Source organism: Hibiscus syriacus, unplaced genomic scaffold (assembly GCF_006381635.1).
Source record: "Hibiscus syriacus cultivar Baekdansim isolate YM2019G1 unplaced genomic scaffold, ASM638163v2 tig00112114_pilon, whole genome shotgun sequence".
Taxonomy (NCBI): domain Eukaryota; kingdom Viridiplantae; phylum Streptophyta; class Magnoliopsida; order Malvales; family Malvaceae; genus Hibiscus; species Hibiscus syriacus.
In genome coordinates, this window is record NW_024063255.1 from 1,441,019 (window position 1) to 1,461,800 (window position 20,782).

A 20,782-nucleotide genomic window follows, 5' to 3' on the forward strand; every position below is an offset into this window, starting at 1 on the left:
AAAACCACTCTCTTTTGAATGGGTAACTAAAATCGACCAGATTATAAATATAAATGATCATTCGTATAGTTATTCATTTTAATTTATAAATTATATAAAATTTAGATTTTCAATGAAATGGTCCTCAAGTTTTATATTTACAAACTTTAAATCTTAAATCCTAAATTAATTCCTATACAAATTAAAAATAAACCAAAATAAATGATTTTAATATAGACAAAATCATAGAGCCTACATTTTATACAATTTAGTGTTCTTCTCATTGAGGTTCTAAGTTTGAACAATTACATCTACAGAGTGTATGTATGTTATTAATGGTTAAGAAATATTATTAACGTATATTACCTTATAATCACCTCAAACTATTGAAAGTAATAATATTTAATAATCTCATTAATGAAAAATAAATTTTAATTCAATTAGAATCAAATTTTACTAGTTTTAACATTCATAAAATTAGTTCAATCAATAAAATTATGAAGAAAAAAATACATAAACAATATAAAAGTTTAAAATTTTTAAAAGTTCAGTTCCTCGATCAATCTCTAATAAGAATTAGGGGTGAGCAAAACTAGACTTCAATTGACTTTCAGTTATAATTTCATAAACTCATGATCGACTCGAAAAAGTTCTAAATTTGAGTCGAGCTATAAAATATGACTTGAATAACTCAAAATTTTTAGTAACTAGTGAATTAATTTTCAAGTTTGAGTCGAGTCCTTCAACTCTGTATGATATATGTATACCACATATGAAAAATATATGAATAAATATACATGTGTTGTACATGGTTATAGAAAACCGTTTAAATTGAAATCAAATAGTATCATAATATGATAAATATTTATAATTAAATTTAAATAGAACTTGTTAACTCGAATAACTAACAAAGTTTAAACCAACAACCAATTGCTCTATTGGGATGGGGTACTAGATTTCTTAAGCAATATTAGGGGGTTCAAATCTTGGTGATTGCATATGGAGCAAACTGGGTTGGAAGGGTCGACCCATAAAGAACCTTGTAAAATCCGATCTGAATTAGTCAATCAATAGATTATATACCAATTCTTAATTCAAAAAAATTTAACTTGACTCGATCAAACGTTGACTTTTAATAAGAAGTGCGTATGCATAGCATTCCAATACTCTATAGTATCTTATAATTCTTTTATATTTTTGGACCTAACTTCTCATGTCGATAAAAGATATCGTGAACATATGCAACGTAAGCTTGAAGTCTTATATTACTTCGTTTAAGTTTATCAAATTCCATAATTCAAAAAGAATGTTCCTAACTAATTTGAAAAAAAAATACTTTATTCGATGTATGGGCTCAAAAACATCGAAATGTATACATTGAAACGAAAATTTAAGTTTGTTTTGTAATTCCTACACCTGGCTTATGCGTTACGACAAGATCTAGCGAATTACAATAAAAGTTTCTAAAACATTTTTCGATAATTTAAATCCATATTTTAAATAACATCTTTAAAACATAGTAAATAACAATAAAATCCAAACGAGAAAAGATAACACCTTAAGTAACTGAGTAAAATAAAATATGTCATAGTTTGTATCACAGTAAGTCTAACATCAGTAGCAAAAACAATATAAGTCGTAAAAACAAGTATTTCAAAATAAATGCACATGTCACCTAAAATGAAGGCAACTCGGAAAATAAAAGTATTATAACAAAATGTACTATCCGAAATGTGTTGATCCTCCAAGTGTCAGGTCCGGGGTGCCTATCCAATAGTATCTGAAAAAAAGGAAAATTTTGGGAAATTAGCTATGGAGCTCAGTGTGTTCCAATAATACAAGTAACACGTAATGGGTAAAATAATAAAAAAGTAGTTCAATAAAGTATCATAAAAGTCATAGTGAAGCTTGAATTTTAAAACTCATAAATGTCCTCCTCCCGTACACTAAAATGTAATTCCCTATAACTTCATCCTTAAGGGCTTACCTTATCCCTATTAGGTATAAGAGCCAACCTAAGGGATCATCTTGGGGTTTGAAAGCCTACCCAAGAAAGTTATTAACACCTTAGAGCCTATCAAGCGTTGTCTTAGATCTGTAAAGAATTACCAGTTTGATCAGAGCTGAGCCTCCATACTTTAGTATTCTACCTAAAACATTATCTAAATAAAATAATCCACACAGTAAGCAGTGAATTCAATAATTCATAAATCAACATAATCATATTATCCAGTGAAAATAAGTAACCAGATATCATATATCAAACAACTGTGGTTCATAAACAGTCAACCAGTAAATCATAATATCAAGTTGTTAAAAGATTCAGTAAATCAACAATTTTGGTAAATCACATTTCAAAACAGATAAAACAATCATATAGCAGATAAGGAACATACATCGGAAAAAGAAATCAATCAACAAGTCTATTGAGCACCTGTCTCGCCACGCTCTACAACAATGCTTGAACCTAATTTATAATGCAATAGAATTATCATCAAACTAATATTTTAATTCGAACATTCTTCTGGTTTATGGATCATACGAGTAATCACTGTCTCGCGAGGTTGAACTGATCGAGAGGAGTTGGGACGAACTGTCGAACGATCGGGAGAGTCTCGTGTACCTACAAATAACAACATTTTAGATCAGTCATTAACCTTAATTTAATTATTCTTAAATAAAATACTTAAGTACATATTCATATTCATGTTTGACAATCAATTCAGAAGCTTTCGAGTTCGAATTTGGCAAAACAGACTTTGGGTTCAAACTTAGAACGTCGAAAAACATAAAATATGGATTTTCAAAAAATTTGACTTTTTGATCAAAATCAAAGCTGATCAAAATAAACTCTAGTGAAAGTCAACGATAAGTTAAAGTAAAATAGTTGAATCAACCCGGTTGACTCAGTGAGTTGGCTTAGATCGACCCAGTTCGGTCTGACTGGATCGGTTCCAAAAGTCTCATGGATCAGCCTAGATGCCCTACGTGTACCACCGACGCATGGTGGCGCGTGCAGCAGCAACGGAGGTCATTGAGGATGGCTGATCACTCCAGATTCAACAACTAAACTAATCCTACTAACATCAAGCCCAGAATCACATTCGAAACATGCCAAAATCACTGAAAAACATTCGGGAACTTACCCCCAACTGTTTGCGATGACGGAAGGCGTTGATCGCCTGGGTTTTGTTCGCACGACACTGATTAAGCTAATAAGAGTGGTGGTGCGCTAGAATGTCGGCAAAATCAATTAGAAAATGAAGAAAACATGGCAGTTGTAAGTGTTCTCCAACGATCGATCGAACGTCGATTAACGACGATGATGCTCGGTTTGAATCCAAGGAGTTTTGGTCATCGAACAGCGGTGAGTCGAATACTGGCAGCGATGTAGGCTACGGCGACCGGGCGGTGGTGGATTGGTGAGGGCCGACAATGAGGTTAAGGATTTGGAGTTGGGAAATTTAGGGATTTGTGTTTTTTAATTCTGGAATGGGGGATGTCTTTGGGTTACCCGAGCCTTAAACAATTAAAACATATATTTAATTAAAAATATTATAAATGACCTAACCTAAATAGTAGGGATGGCTGGCCATACTGATGAATAGAGGTTTGAAACCCCTTAGCCACACTTTTATATTTTATTTTTTTCTCTATAGACCAAAAAAGGAAAAATTTAGGATTAAGTCCCTGAACTTCCTACATATTTAAAATTGAGTTACAAGCTTCGTAAACTTACAATTTTGTCCCTAAATTAACTAAATTTATTTTATAATTTTTAATTTAAAAATGGGGGTGTGACAATTTTTTTCACCAGACAGTTTCACTTTTCCAATAAAACATAATAACTCCAAAATATTAAACCATTTGATATTTATATAAAATTATATTAATATATTCTTAAAAATAAATTAACACAAGTTCTGTCGAAGCTCAAACTAAATCTTAAATTAGGAAGAACAATGCCGGAAGTCAAAATTCCATCATTTTAACGCCAAAAATTAATGATGTTTATTCATTTCCTTTTCAAAAATAATTATTTTTTTTAGATTGATTATCAATCAAAATCTAAATCGAATATTATATAGATTTAATATATGAATGATTTCTCCACTCAGTTTATTCAGTTCATAATATTAAGATTCAAAATTTTTATCTTATTTAAAAGATTTAGTGTCTTGTCTTATTAAATCAAATGATTGTTAGTGATAATTAATAATTTTTTAATTACGTGAATTGTAATATTTTTAGATTTAAAAATAGTTAGTACTGAGTTGATATATTATGAGAAATTATTTAGAGTATCTGGAAAATAGTTTAAAATTACGAACCAAGAGAATCATTAAAGGCTGAAATTGGAGAACGATACCTGAATTGTATAGAAGTTTATAACCCTATTATGGAAGCTTGTTAACTAGTGGCTGTAGTTTAGTGGTAAGAATTCCACGTTGTGGCCGTGGAGACCTAGGCTCAAATCCCAGCAGCCACAGTAGTTTTTGGGTAAATTATATAAATGGTCATTGACGTTAAAATAAGTTTTCGTTTTTCAAGTTTTAAAACTAACAAATTAGTCGTTAATATTATCGATTTATAATAAAATAGTCACTAATGTTATTGATTTTTAATAAAAAAGTTAATATATAGTTTTACCCCTAAACAAATGCTAAAATATTAAATAGGTCCTTGAACAATTATTTTATATTGCTTTGTAAACGTTACTACGTCATCGATTTAACGGAGAAGACGGTTGTTATAAATCGATAACGTTAGTGATTATTTTGTTACAAATCGATAACGTTGTTAACAAATTTGTTAGTTTTAAAACTTCAATACGAAGAAACGAAACTTACTTAAACATTAGTGATTATTTTTGTACTTCATCACACTCTAGAAAATCCAAATCCTTTCACTCTTTTCCCAACTCTCTCCATGTCTTTGATTCCTTTACTTTTGTTGTGATGAGTTTTTAGTACACTGATTTCATCATTCTAGCGTGTGAACGAATTTAAACAAAATTCGTGGAGGTGGGTGACGAATTAAATAACATTAGTTTCAACTCTCTTTTCTGTTGAAGAATCCATATTCATTATATTTTCAGGTATATGTATAGATACACGACTCTTCAAGAACCCTTCAAATACATTGAAAAACTTGGGGGGGGGGGGGAAACATACCTATATCATAGGTATAATATCCAACACTCTAAATTGAGTTTTAAGTACTAGCACTTCATTTCAAGACTAGGACATCTTATATTGTTCCATCCCGTCATTTTTCTTGAATTATTCGTACCGAATACATATAATATTTGATACGAGAACATAACAATTTATCAAAAACCACTTTGAGCCAAGCCCCAAGTAAAAGCATCGTTGATGATATGTTATGAAAAAAGAAAAGAAGAGCATCCCACCCACCCACCATGGCATATATCGCTGTTGTTGTGATGTGAAATGTCGGATTATATTTGCAGGATGGAGCCATGATTTTTTTTTGTCCATTATGTTATAGGATTGTTTCTGGTGTTTCTAACTTGACACTATTCTCTCTCTCTTTATTTATATATATATATATAGGGATAACGAGAATATACTCATTGGAAAAAAAAAACAAAGAGTCAATATCATTTATTTTCACTCATCCAACAGTCTTAAATATGTGTAAAACTAAAAAGTTTTACACTATATAATTGAATCATACTCATATATATATATATATATATATATAAGCATATGAGTGGAGTAGTCATGTGATACGACCCTCTAATTTAAGGTTAATTTAATTGGTTTCAACTTGAAATGATATAATTTTTAACCTAAAAAATTATACAAATCTGTAACTATTGCATAGGTTTAGGGCTTACAACAAAAAACATTATGAATAATATAACATTTTTTGTTGCAACATGTTCAACATAAAAAAATTGCTCTATCCAATGATGGAACTTGGTGATAAAGTTTGAGAGGCAACTTAAAACTTTAAAAAATTCAAAGTTTAAATTAAAATTTTTAAAAAATTTAAAGGGTTTAGTTTACAGTTTTTTTATAAAAAAAATTAGAGCATAACTAAAATTTTTGAAAATTTGAGAGATTTAATGAAAATTTTTAAAAATTATGGAAGAAGATTTAATTAAAACATTCAAAAAATTTAAAGTTTAATTTGAATTTTTAAAAAATTTGATTTGGGGGCAACTTATTATTTTTTTTGAAAATTTTAAGAATTTATATTATAATTTTTAAAATTTTAAGGAGGGCCATGGCCCCTATTAGTCCCTCTTGTGTCCAGCTATTTACTATCTAACCTAAAAATTACTACCTTCATAAAAAAATTAATTATAAAAGATTTTTATCATTTTTAATCTTGTATTAATAAGTTGTATTTAAAAATTTCTTTTAAATAATAAATACCAAGATATATAGATATATAATTTTGTCAAATCCATCAATCTACAACTATTTTGCTATATATCACCTTCAAAGTTAAAATAAAGCTTTCTTGTCTCTACATTCGAATAAGGAAAATAAAACGAGATCAATATTATTCTTTTCACAAGAAGAGAGCCAGAAAAGAGAGAAAAAACAAAGGGATAAAACGATAAAATAAAAAAGAAGTGGAATTCACAAACATCTCAATTTCCCCCAATATTTCAACAGCTTGTTTAAAAATTTGATAAATATATTTATTATTTAAAAATAATCCACTAAAAAATTACACGATGATATTAAATGATACTATCTTCAACTAATTAATAAGAATAAAATTAAAAATATATATTTATAAAAACATATGTTTAACCATTTGGAATTTACTTGTTTTACCTTACACCCACTTTATTCTCTTTAAAAATTTAGAGCAGGGATTTTAGGATAAGCATAACAACTTTGGTTGGGTACCACAAATTGATACTCCAAGAATTAACCAAGTGTATGCAATAAGCTGGATAGTTTTCAATGCATTAGATACGGAACTCTACACGTCATCACGGTAAAAATAAGAAGAAATCAGTAAATCGGTGAAAACAATTGCAGCGTAGGGTACACAGTTAAAATAGAAGCATTAAAATTTGAGCAGATGCATGCTATTGGTATTCCCTCTAAAGACTATATATGGAAACGAGAGCCATTGATTATGAAACAGGCAACCCGAAAACCGATAGCAGAGACGACAACCCGAGAAACAAAACCCGGCGAAACCCAACGCCACGGATATGTCGGATTGCACGCAGAACGAATTCGACGCCGTACATGTGTCCGTACCCTTTAATGTCTTCGCCAACGCTGTTCCCGCGGAGTCCGCCGACAATAATAAGTACGCGAATACCTAATCCCATTTTAAATTATTTTCTAATTTTAACTGAAACTTGAAAACTAAAATAAATGTCAAATTTCATAAAAGGTCCATATATTATGGTTTTAAATAAATTTACTCTTAGATTACAATTTACTTAGTTTTTACATTTCAAAAATCTATATTTATCACGAGTTATTTTAATCAAATCTTCATATTATAACTTTCGTTTTAAATTAATCCATAAATTTTTAAATATTCTAATTTTATTCACAAACTATGACTCTCATTTTAAATTAATCATCAAACTTTAAAACATTTCAATTTCACTTTTAAACTATGACATTCATTCTAAATTGATCGCAAATTGTTTTGAATGTTCCAATAACATCCCTTAAAATTATTTAAAAGATTGAATATGGAATTGAGACATTAAAAAGTTTACAGACCAATACATAATGAGAATCATATTTTGAGGAAGAATTTGAAACATTCAAAATTTTATAGATAAATTTAAATGTCATTTTAAGGATGAAATTAGAATATTTAAAAATTTAAGACTAACTTAAAATGAGAGTCATATTTTAAGGACATATATTGTAATTAACTCTCATCTCAATTGAATATTTTTTATGTATTTAAAGAAGATACAAAAAATGAAAACAAAATGTCAAAATGTATAACATGTTTAAAAAAATAAATTGAATTTAAACTAAAAATATATTTAAGAAAATAGAAAATTCGAAAGTAACTAAGTCGTGGTAGATAGACTAATTTCTTTAAGGAAAGAACGTAGGGACGTCTTATGAAATTTTACCATAATGAAATGTGAAATGTTTGTAATTTAGAAGTTTATATTAGTAAAATAACGTATAATACTTTATAATTGAAATGAATTATATTATAATAGTTAGACTAAATTCGTTAAAATAACATAATGTGGGGACTTTTATGTAATTTGACCAAATTGGAAATGAAAAGTGTTGAAGTTAAGGAGTTTCGATTAGTGATAGGAAGAAGGAAACCTGATCATGGCCGAAGTCGAACCAGACTTGGAGGATTTCAGGGAAGAGAGTGGCGCCGGTGGAGATCTCCCAGACGGAAACGCCCATTTCGAACAGCGAATACAAAGAAACGATTGCGTTCGCCGCGAAAACGAATCTGCGGTAAGATTTCGCATTTCCGTTTCAATTCTTAAGCTCTTTTTTAAAATTTTGTTTATAGAATTCAAATCTCAAAAGGAACTTGAAATCGAAATCGAAATGGAAACTAGATTTTTTTTAATTTGAATTACGAGATAAAGAACCGCGCGATTTCAAATTAGTAAAGAAACGAACTAACCTGAAAGCGTCATAATCGAACCATTGAGGGGAATCGGAGCCGCGAGAGTTAGTGACCATGAAGACGGAGGAAGCGAGGGAGAAAGTGAAGGCGGTGACTCGGAAGACGAGAATTAGTGAGTTGAATCGTCTGAGTTTACGGAGCGTGACAGTGTTGTGGAAGTGAGGGGCAGGGTTCCGGTGGTGCGGGGAAGGGGTGTCGCCGTTGCGGAAAGCCTGTGGCGACCGCATGATGATGATAATTTACGAACAGGTGTGATGATTTAGCGATGGGAGGAAAGGGAGAGTCGTGAGAGGAAAGGGGAAGGGATTTGGAGGAGGAGAGGAAGGGAAGGGGAGTCACGAGGGAGAGATGTGGGAGTCATGGGATAAGGGAGGAAATTAGAGGGAAAGTGTTTGGGAAAGAATGGAAAACAAAGGAAAGGAGGAAAAGAAAAAAAAAAGAGGGAAAAGTGGTGGGAAAAGATGGACGAAAAGAAATAAAAAGGGAGAATTAGTGTTTTTTTAATAGGAATTAGAACATTTATCACTTAATTTATAATCACTAGTAAGATAACAGGTAAAAATTTCGAGATAATGTTCTGAAAGAAATTAATTCACGAGTTAATGCATTCCCAAGATTAATTGCTCAAATAGGGTGAAATTCACAGTTGGACGTAGGTCGCCATGCACTCCGGGCGACCTACCCTGCTTAAACAGAGAGAATGAACGTGTTGCATGGCACATGCACGTCCCAACACATAGGTCGCCATACCCTCCGGGCGACCTTATAGGTCGCCATGTACTCCGGGCGACCTACCATCGTTCGGCTTCCCTCGGATTCCCTCGCATAGCTCTCTCGATTGCCCTCGGATGCCCTCGCATAGCTCGTTCGGATGGCCTCGGTCGGATGGCCTCGGATGTTCTCGGATGGCCTCAGATGCCCAGTGTGTTGGGATGTGCATGGCACATGCAATCTCTTGTAGCTCGTCGGGAAGACATGGCGACCTAGTAGGTCACCCGGAAGGCATGGCGACCTACGGCCAACACTGTGGATTTCACCTTATTTGAGCAATTAATCTTGAGAGTGTTTTATCTCGTGAATTAATTTTTTCCAGAATATTATCTCGAAAGTTTTGCCAAGATAAAATGTTAGATTTTCAAGTAAAATAAAGATAAACATTTGATTTAAATTTGACATGATTCGAATCGATTTTATAAGATTTTTTTTGTTAAAAAATAGATTATTTTATAAGATTATTTTAAAGGTTTGGTTGAATTTCAGTTCAATTGGAGCTTTCTTTAACCTGAGTCGAGTTGAGTGACGGGTAGATAGATGATACATTTAAGTCGAGTCGAGTAGAGTCAAGCTTTCTTAAATAAATAAATAAGATAAACTATAAGATTGCTCACTTTTATTTAAATTTTGTATATTTTTTCACTGAATTTTAAAAATATAATATTTAATCACTTTCGTTTTTATTTAATTAAAATGTGGTATATGAGGGTTATATGTTGTTAGACCTTTAACGGATTGTTGATGTGGTACAATGAATTATAAAATTAAAATGGGCAAACTACACAAATGATCATTAATATTTGAGTAACATTTCATTTTCCCCACTAAAGTTTCAAAAAATAGCAAATTGGTCACTAAAACATTAAATATGTCCTTGAACAATGATTTAATATCTAATTTACTAAAAAACTTTCTATTTTTTTCCATTTTCCCATTATATATATATATATATATATATATATACTTTTTAAATTTTAAAAATAAAACTTAGAAATTAACTTTTTTGGGACATGAAGAAATCAAATATTTCGAATGATAAATAAAAAAATTAGAAAAAATTAGAATAAATTAGATATAAAATCATTCTTACAATTTTTTTATGTTTATCCATATATTTATATATAACGTTAAACTAAACTTTCTTTAGTTTCATTGTCCCCTCTTTCACAATTTAAGCTAGTTTTTGCACACCAGGTGCTTGCCTTTCAGTTCCCACGCATTGACTTTTGTGCTGCACGCGATCTGCAGGTGAAAGGCATCTTGGGTTTTGCGCTGCACGCGCTCTGCTGGTGAAATGGCAACTCTTTCTCTTTCATCCACGTGTCTTTCTCTGATTGGCAAGAAAATTATTTTCAGATTTCAAAATATCCATGTCTTACAATCATAGATGAATATCAAACTTCAATAGTTAAATAATTATTATTATTATTTGATGTATTATATTTAAGCACAATGAATATTAATGATATATATGTTTAATATCAAATGGTTAAAAATCTTTAAATAAATATTATCTTCTACTTATCTAGATTAATAATATATATATATATATATTTGAATATAAGCATAATATATTACTATGTAAATACTTTATTTTAATAAAACTTTAATATAAGTAGAGATATACCCTGATTTTATGTTTAGAGGTACATCTCTACATATATTAAAGTTTTATTAAATAATGTAGACACATGTTTTTATTCGTGTTTAAAAAAATATTATTTATTTATTTATTATTATTATTATTATTATTTTTATAGGTTTCATGTTTAACCCCACCATTCCACGTACTTGGCCAACAAAGCCATGAAAAAACAGAAACACCGAATAAAGCTGGAGCACTTCTTGAGCAGGCAGAGCGGTTACTAGAACGTGGGATTCATCCCATACGGATTGCAGACGGGTATAAATTGTCTTCAAGAATTGCTGTTGAAGGGAGGGGAGCACATATCTGAGAAGTTTGATTTTGGAACAAAAGATATAGAACCTTTGGTTCAAACTTGCACGACCACTTTGTCCTCTAAAATTGTGAATCGATGCAAGCGCCATTTGGCTGAGATTTCTGTTAAAGCAGTTCTCTCTGTTGCTGATCTAGAGAGGAAAAATGAAATAGAAATGAGAGAGGGAAAAGCAAACGGAGTTCCAATATGTTCTCAAGCAGCCAATTCGACGCAGTCTCCGCCTTCTCTGGCGGTGGATTTATGCCTTCCCAGTCTTCTCACTTCGCTAATTCAACTCAATCTCAAAGCCGTGACACACAGGGGTTGTTATCAGTAACAGTGAAGAAGATAAGTGAAGCTTCTCGATCTGGTGATGAGAAGCCCAATTTCATAATTGACGGTGTTCATGTTAACAATGTTAAGGTAATTGGGATGCTGTTTAACAAAAATGTAAGGTCCTCAGATGTTCGTTTCGACCTTGATGATGGAACTGGCCGAGTTGAATGTATAAGATGGGTAACTGAAAGTGTTGACACAAGGGAAATGGATGCCTTAGATAGGGAAGGAACTTATGCCTGTGTCATTGGACACTTGCAAAGCTTTCAAGGCAAGTGCAATTAAACGCCTTCAGTGTGAGGTACGGTTTAAATTTTCTATTTTCTTCAATTTTCTGATTGTGTTACCTCTGTCCATAATCTAATCATATTAATGTTTCTGATTCCATCTGATCCATATCACGTGACATTGTTTCTATGAACTCATTTATATGTGTTTGTTAAGTTAGCTCTCTCTAAATTCCCAATGAAGCAAGCAGTAGAGGCAAAACAAGGATTAATGTTGTTTTATGCTTCTTAGAACATTTTAGTGCTTTTTAGTTGGTGTTAATTATTTGCTGCTCTGGTTTGGCACTGTAATGTGAAATTGATGCCAAAAGAGCCTACTGTCTGAGAATCTATCATTGTTTACCATGGTTTCCATTTAATGTGTTCTAATGGTACCATTAGACTTCACTGAGCTTCTTTGGATGTGCAGTGCATCTTTTATCTATTATTTTATTTAACACCATGTCTTTACTTCTGCCATTTTTCATGTAATTGTTTAACCTTAATTGTTATATTCCTAGGATATGTCTATTTGACTTGTGTTCAATACACTACTGTAATCGACTTTTAGGGATACTTTCAATCGATCAAAGGTAATTAATTTGAATTACATCTTTAAATTTTAATTTTCGCAATTAAGACAACCGATGAATTAATTGGTACCGAAAGACAATATACCATGTATATATTTATATTCACCCTAATATCCGCTGTTATCATAATATTATTAATTTTATATCAAATTAGAAAATATATTTTCCTAGTGAATTGGTACCAATTAAGTTTTGACAGCTATTCTAGTATCAATTTAATAAACAGTATTGACAAAAACATAATGATAAATAAAAGGCATAAAGTTCCATAAAACACAATCCGGACCTAACTCTAACCTACCCGACAAAAGTTCGGCTACAATAAGTCAACATTGACATGTTTTCAACCTTGAAATAGTTACATTCAAAAACTATGTGTGTAACAAAAATTAGGGGATTCTAACTGGTTCTTCAACATGCTTCAATGGCCGCCGACATTCTAGAGAAATTATTGTGACTTTTGCACACAATGTACCAATGTTCAGAACCATCGTATTCATATTTGATGTGAACAATTTAGTTATCTTTATCGCTGACGACTCAATTTTTTTATTTAAATAAAAATCTAATCATAGTGATATAACGATTGATTGTGTAGGTCATTAATAGATGAATAAGAAATTTTAGGGACTAAATTGAATAAATCGAAAGTCGAATCTCATTCTTGGGGTGTGTAAGTGTTTGTATGTTGACCTTTTATGCATGGTGATGTTAAATCTAAGATTATGATTGTTGTTCAAACTTATAAGGTTAGGATCCACTTATATAACTTGAAAATTTTTCAGTTTAGATAGATTTAAGACCATTGGATGAGTTGAAAAACACACTAATATTAAATTTTTTTTTATATTTTTTAGTGAATATCTTCTCATTTTCTACTACGAATCTCAACCGTCAATTCTACTTATAAACGATTCTAAATCTGTGTAAAACTAAAAGATTTACCCAATATAATTCAACATATATACATATAATAGAATTGAAGCAAAGTTGTGGGATGCTGTTAATAACTTGTCATAGTCAATTTTAATTGTCAATTTATTTTCAGTATCCCCTTAATTAAATGATATCTCTCTAAATGCCTAATTTTGTTTCCTAACATCCATTCCCTTAATTAAAACCACGAACCCAACAATAATCCTAGATAATTATATGAAGGATTAGACAAGAACCACATGCATAACAGTGAAAAGAAAATCAATGAAGGCCAACCCCCAATATAAATCAGCTAACGAATGTACAAAATCCCAGACAGACAAACCAAAATACATAGAAACCAGAGTAAAATTTTGTTATGATTACAACTTTGTCTCATTTGGAGGTCAATGAGACATGACACATAACTACATATCCTGGTTCTAGCCAGCTTTATACACAAACAGATATAGTAACAAGAAAAGGCATTGGATTCCAAAACAGATATAGTAACAGTGACCATATTTTTCAAACTAAGTCACGATTAAGTATCCCAATCTGTTCACCATAATACCTAGGGTGTCGACGAACAAAACGTTCGCCGAACTATTCGTATAACATTTATTTATGTTTGTTTATTAGTTAATGATACGAATATAGGTGTGTTTGATTTTTTATATAACGAACAAGCTCGTTTATCACTCGTTTACAAGCTCGTTTATCGACTCGTTTACAAGCTCATTTAAGTATTGGTGAAGATAGTGACTAATTAAATATAAGACGACTTTAGAGTTCAAACTGTAAAGTATAAGGTACTTAAGGACTAATGGTGTAATTTCACCTTTTTTGGCTTGCAAATAAAAAGATAAAAGGAGAGTTTGGTTATCGAACATGTTCACAAACGTTAAACGAATATGTTCACAAGCGTTAAATGAACATGTTCTTAAATGTTAAACGAACCTACAAAAATAAATAAACGAACACGATACTGAAAATTTAAAACGAACACGAATCGAACAATACACATTTAAAAATAAACAAACCTGAATATAATTTTATTTATCAACTCGATTCGTTTCACTCTATGGATAGCCAAACCATCCCCCCACCGAGTGCAAGCAGCCAAACATGAAGATCAAAATCCAAGTAATTTTAGCCTATCTGCTGTTGATCATTGCACTACTTACATCTTCACAATTCTCAATAGCCATGGAAACAGGCAAGTTCTTTCCTTGGTTTTGTTTTGTTTTAATCGAACAAACGTATCTTCGGACAATCTATATAAATAAAATGTTTAATGTACAAATAAGTGTCCAAATTATATACAATGTTAACTTTAAGTATTTAACAAATTTTCGTTAAAATAGGTGTATAATGTTTGCAACGGTAAGAAGCCAAAAACAGGAGAAAGGGAGGGAAAATTGCCGTTGAGAAGGGAGACTGCGGCTGGAGGAGGGGGGATTGCATTAGGGTGGGGAGACAAGGGGTTTAGGGTTTATTAGTATTTTTTGTAATTTTTTTAAAAATATATTGTATTTAAAAAATTAAAAAATTAAAACATATAAACACAACACATGTCACTTAACGGTTATTTTAACAATTGTTATAGTGTAGGCACATAAAAGTGTAACATTGAAAACATTATGCACTTATTTTCAAAAAAAAATTCTTTAGGCACCTAAAGTTAACTTTAGATATAGTTTAGACACTTATTTTTATATTAAGCCTAAATAAAACTATAATGATCTAGTGTTTCCGGTAAATGATGATATGAAGATAACCAAGCCAACAAACCAAACTCAAATTATGTTAACATGTTCTTGTTAGCTACTTGGGTAAATTTCTCTTTTTATATTGATATAGATGTAAGATTTTATGTTAAACTAAAAGATTTATAAAATTTAAAGAGAATGACAGTTCGATTAATCCCTTCAGTCCATCCCTACTTCTATGTATATATATACGACTGACATAGGATATTTGTTTGTATGCACTTACTTGTGTGTAAAGACTATAAAGGAAATTGGAATGAAGGTGAATGATATCATTAAGGATGGGTCGAGGGGTGGGTTATTGTTGCAAATTCTCTTATATTTTAGATGTTTTCGGTTATTTTCTATTGATAATTTATTTTCGCCCATAAAATTTTATAAATTCACTCCATTCTAAATTTTTTTTACGTTCGTCCCCATTAACATAAAATTATGTCCATACATGGATAAGACGAAGAAGATGCCATCAGCTCCAAACCCTAAATGAAACATGCATCCACCATCCAAGCCTGGAATATGAATTCCATTTTGGATTCAACCGTGTTATTGTTTCTTTCGGCAAAACCTACTGTATATATATAATGGGATATTTTGCGTGAATCTTTTCTTCATCGATGCATGTAATGTAATATGGGGTTAAATTTGGTTTTTATAGTTTGGAAATTTTTGTCCGAGAATATATTACACATTTTAATATAGCCATTTGTATTTGTTTCATTAATTGAATAATCTGAATTAAATATTATAAAAATTTATTATAAAAAAATACTTCCAACTCAATTTGGTCCTTTTACAATGTTAAAATTCAAATTCTAACTTTTTTTTTTTGTTACAAGGGAAAAAGAAAGTAAAAAAGATATCAGCTCACAATGAAGCCTCTAGGGAACGCAACTCCCCTAAAATAAATACACAACTATTTTGATGCTCAATAAAGACAAAATGATGTCGTTTTGCTTGAAATAAGTATTAAAATAATACGCATCTCTTGGGATTCAAACCCCAAACCCCCGGATATTAAACATAATATTTAACCATTTAGCTACCTTATATTTCTTTATTGGTTTTTCTATAAAAGTTTTTAACGATGCTTGAAAAAACTGATGATATTGCACTGTATAAGATGTTGTGACTGAGATCTAGAACTTGTAAGAACCTAATATTGTCGATGTTGTCTAGGTTATTGTTCCTCATCGAGAGCTCGACGAGAGATACTGGAAACGTTGATGGGACTTGGCTAGATACGTTGTTATCGCCAGCGTTGAGAAAGTAAAGCTTTCTGAGTGAACCCAGATCAGGAAACTCACCGAAAATGTAGTTTGGTTGGATTTCGAGTCGTTTTAAGCGTGTTAGGTTGTTAAACTTGGAGGAATTGGTCCATTGAGATGGTTGTTGTCAAGGTAGAGTTTTTTAAGGTGAGGGAGTGAGCCAAGAACGGCGGGTATTTCAACGGTGACTGAGTTCCCGGAGAGACCTAGTTGACCTAAGCGTGTTAAATGTGAAGGAATAAGTGGACAGTTTCTATCAGAAGGTGGAAGATGCAGAAAACCCATTTGGTCAAATGTGCAATGGATGCTTCCTATGGTGATATGGCTAGTGAATCGGGTGGTAATATTCATTACAAGGGTTGTGGAGCTTTTTATTTTGGGGGAGGGTGGGTGGGATATTATTATTTTGATTAGCTTTGAATATGCATTCGTGCTATTTTAAGGTGTTTTTGTTGCAAGTTGAAGCAATTAGAAAAACCTTCTGGCTTTATTAATTTCTGCCTTGAAGAGGTGTTGCACATTTGTAAAGTTTAAACTAACAATTGTGTTGCATTGATGTACATTTTGTTGTTTCTTTGGACTTATTATTGAAGGCAAATGGTCTTTATAAGCATATGATCTTCAATTAGTCACTGATATCTGATTTTGAATTCAAGATTGAAAGTTTTTTGTAATTTGGAAATACCATATGCTCGGCTTCAACATTGTGTATATTCATTGGGCATGGAGCTAGTTTAACCTTGACACTTTTGGTTTCTTAATAAGCTTGGATGCACCTGTGATGTGCATTTACCATGAGCCTATAAATTGGAGAAAGAGTCAGGAACTCGAAGCAAACCAAAGACGAGTGTATCACACTTGAAGTCGCAAGTGAAGTGGTTAGTGAAGTTGTTGTCGCATGGGTCAATGGAGAAATCCCAGGAGCTCAATCAAGATCTGGAGCAATGAAAGGAGGGTCCACATCATTTTTCAAATATTTGAGATCTTGTACATATGCTGGGTGTGTTCTTGAATTTACTAAAAGCAACAACTTTGAGAATATGGTGATGAAAACAAGAGAACGAAGATGGAGATAAAGGGTACTAGATATCGATGCCATGGGTTAAGCAATAATTTTATTTGGGGTTCAAGCATTATTAATCGAAGTTTTAAAATTTTAAAACTTTTATAGAAAAACCAACAAAGAAATATAAGGTAGCTCGATGGTTAAGAAATATGTTTAATATCCAGGGGTTTTGGGTTCAAATCCCATGAGCATATTATTTTAATAATTTTTTCAAGCAAAATGACGTCGTTTTGTCTTTATTGAGCATCAAAATAGTTGTGTTGAAACGATGTCGTTTTGGTAAGGCATTCACATCATCACCGTCATGGCCCATCCATGCCATGTCATCGTCCCGTTAACGGATTAACGGCGAAGTGGCTTAATTAGAATAAAACATAAACGTCAGTGCTTAAATTAGCAAAATTAAAACGCCAGTGGCATTTTCAAGTCAGTGCCTAAAGGTGAGTGATATTTAACATAAATTGCCCTTTTTATTAAATCTTTGACAACGATGACCGATTAAGTATGTATTTTACGTCAATAAATATAATTTTTAGTATTTGTTGACTGAGTTGTCATATTGGACAAATACACATCCAATCAAACATATCTTTCAAAAGATAAGACTGGTTGAAAGCGTCTTTAACTTTAATAATAAAAATAAATAATTAAGATAAATTTTATCTTAATAATTAATTTAAATATTTAATATATATGAATAAAAATCAACAATTAGCATATTTATTTTTAGTATATTAAAAATGACTCCCTTGACTATATATATGATAAAATTAGAATGATATAGAGAAGATTAACATGATCGTTGCGCAAGAATAACGGTCACGAATACAAAGAATTTTTTTTTAAATGATCAACTTTAAACGTGCGTTTAAAGCACACTGTTAGAATTTGCTTTTTAAGAAAATATTAAAGTCCACTTAATGATTATAATCACGAACTAAATTTTGTGTTTACTGCTTTGAAATTTTGGTTTCACACTAATGATAATTGTTTTTGATAAAATTACTATCTTTAATTTATTTTAAAAGAAAAAAAAAGTAAATAAACGAAACAAGTAATGATTTATTAACTTTCTTCGTGAATTAAAAATCAATATTGTTATATATATATTATAAATGAAATATAATCTCAATTAAGTTTAATAAAACTATTTGAAAATGGATAAACAATTACTTTTAGTTTAAGGAAATTGGAGATTTATTGCCAATAATAATATATTGGGTCCATATTATTTTCCGACACTCAATAATTTATCCACTCCATTTAAGGAAGTATCTTAGGGATGGGAGGGGGCTCTCCTCATGTTTTGGGTTAACTATCTTTACGGTCCTCGTTAATTTTAAAACTAGATAAATTAAATCCCATGTTTCGGTTTAAATACTACTTGAAAATTGTGATATTAGTAAAATTTAGCTTTGGCTTCATTTTTGTTCAAATACTTCTAGATTTCTGTCAATTTTAAAATGATATAATGTCAAAAATATTCATGATATTTTGATTAAGTAGTCATTGACCTCTATTCGAGTATTTTGATTCTTTTTTAGTTTAAGGAAATTGGAGAATTTATTGCCAATAATAATATATTGGGTCCATATTATTTTCCGACACTCAATAATTTTACTCCATTTAAGGAAGTATCTTAGGGATGGGAGGGGGCTCTCCTCATGTTTGGGTTAACTATCTTTACGGTCCTCGTTAATTTTAAAACTAGATAAATTAAATCCCATGTTTCGGTTTAAATACTACTTGAAAATTGTGATATTAGTAAAATTTAGCTTTGGCTTCATTTTTGTTCAAATACTTCTTAGATTTCTGTCAATTTTAAAATGATATAATGTCAAAAATATTCATGATATTTGATTAAGTAGTCATATTGACCTCTATTCGAGTATTTTGATTCTTAATTTTTTTTATTTTAGGGTAAAAAGGCACATAACATTTGATTAAATAATCACTTTGATCTCTATTTTTTTTGGGGAGTATTTTGTCCTATCCTTCCCCAATTTTATTTTAGGGCAAAAAAAACTCTCTATTTTAAAGCGTTAATCATTTGTCAACTAACCATTTCCATCATATGTTATCATTATGCCTTTTAAAATTAACAAATTAGACCTTAGATTGTCTCAACTTTTTGACATTCACTTGTTTTCAATTTATGTATATATCATAATAATCATACTATTTATGATGGGATATGACCCTCTCACACAATATAAAACGTTTTTTAGTTTTACACAGATTCAAAATCGTTAGATGAGTGAAAAATAGATTGCTGAAATTAATAATAAAAAATGAGAAGATATTCACTAGAAAAGAAAAACAATGAGTTAATCTCAGCTATCTATTTTCACTCATCAAACGCCCTAAAAATATATTTATAAGTAAAAAATCTGAATGAAGTTTATTCATATTAATATTATATATAATTTAGATTCAATTTAATTGAAAATTATTATACCCTTGTTAAATTTTCTACTCCACACATTAAAATCTCTGCATAATTTCTTTAAAGAAAAGTCCTCTCAAGGGATATTATATCCTTCTATTAAAATTTTAAGTATGATTAGTTTAATATTTTTAATGTTTAGGTTAAAATGCTAAATACTGTTATATTATAAAATTTAATTTCAAACCATAAATATTAAAGTTAAAATTCAATCATTTTTAGAAGAGTATTTTTTTTTCTAATTTCATATTTCAAAACTAAGCTTTCATTAAAATGCTCTTAAATACCTAAAGAAAATGTTAAAAAAAGTATCATATTAAAAATTTAAAATTTGATATTGTGAATATAATTAATTGAATTAAGAGAATTTTCTCAAGATAAAATTTTATATTATAAGTTTTAATGACCAATATATTATATACTAAAAAATGTTATTTTTGGAGAATTTTATTTATTTTTAATTAAAAAATTGTATATCTACTAGTAGGTGTTTGTGTAGTTCTTGTGCTTTTCATTTTTGTTCTTTTGCATACTCAATTATTTCAAAAAAGAAAGTACGTTGTATGCCACTGAATTTTGCTGAAATTATTATTTTAATTATTAAATTTTAAAAAAGTTAGAACTGTCATAAAATAATAATTATAAAAATAATAAGTTTAAGTATCATTTGTAATAATTGATAAAATTTAACAGTTATTTTATAACAGTTTAATAAAATTATTAAACATTTTATAAATATTTGTAAATTAATGATTATTTTACAACTTTTAAATTGTTAAGTGAGCAAAATGATTATTTA

General features: G+C 30.4%; 1 long non-coding RNA gene, 1 other non-coding gene and 2 pseudogenes across 4 annotated transcripts; 2 read left to right on the forward strand and 2 right to left on the reverse strand.

Annotated features, from left to right (window-relative positions):
- Positions 1-1,571: 1,571 nt before the first annotated feature.
- Positions 1,572-3,500, reverse strand: LOC120174524. Of its 3 annotated transcripts, XR_005521179.1 has the most exons (5): positions 3,126-3,500; positions 2,522-2,602; positions 2,376-2,446; positions 1,967-2,074; positions 1,572-1,759 (listed from the first exon to the last, which is right to left on the reverse strand). It is a non-coding gene; the product is annotated as an uncharacterized LOC120174524 (long non-coding RNA). The 3 variants fall into 3 exon arrangements; XR_005521178.1 differs by having other exon boundaries at positions 2,376-2,602; XR_005521180.1 differs by lacking the exon at positions 1,967-2,074 and having other exon boundaries at positions 2,376-2,602.
- Positions 3,501-6,980: 3,480 nt separating this feature from the next.
- LOC120174522 lies at positions 6,981-9,018 on the reverse strand (annotated as a pseudogene).
- Positions 9,019-11,518: 2,500 nt separating this feature from the next.
- LOC120174683 lies at positions 11,519-11,998 on the forward strand (annotated as a pseudogene).
- Positions 11,999-18,277: 6,279 nt separating this feature from the next.
- On the forward strand, positions 18,278-18,381 carry LOC120174733. The gene has a single exon (XR_005521198.1). It is a non-coding gene; the product is annotated as a U6 spliceosomal RNA (small nuclear RNA).
- The last annotated feature ends 2,401 nt before the right edge of the window (positions 18,382-20,782 follow it).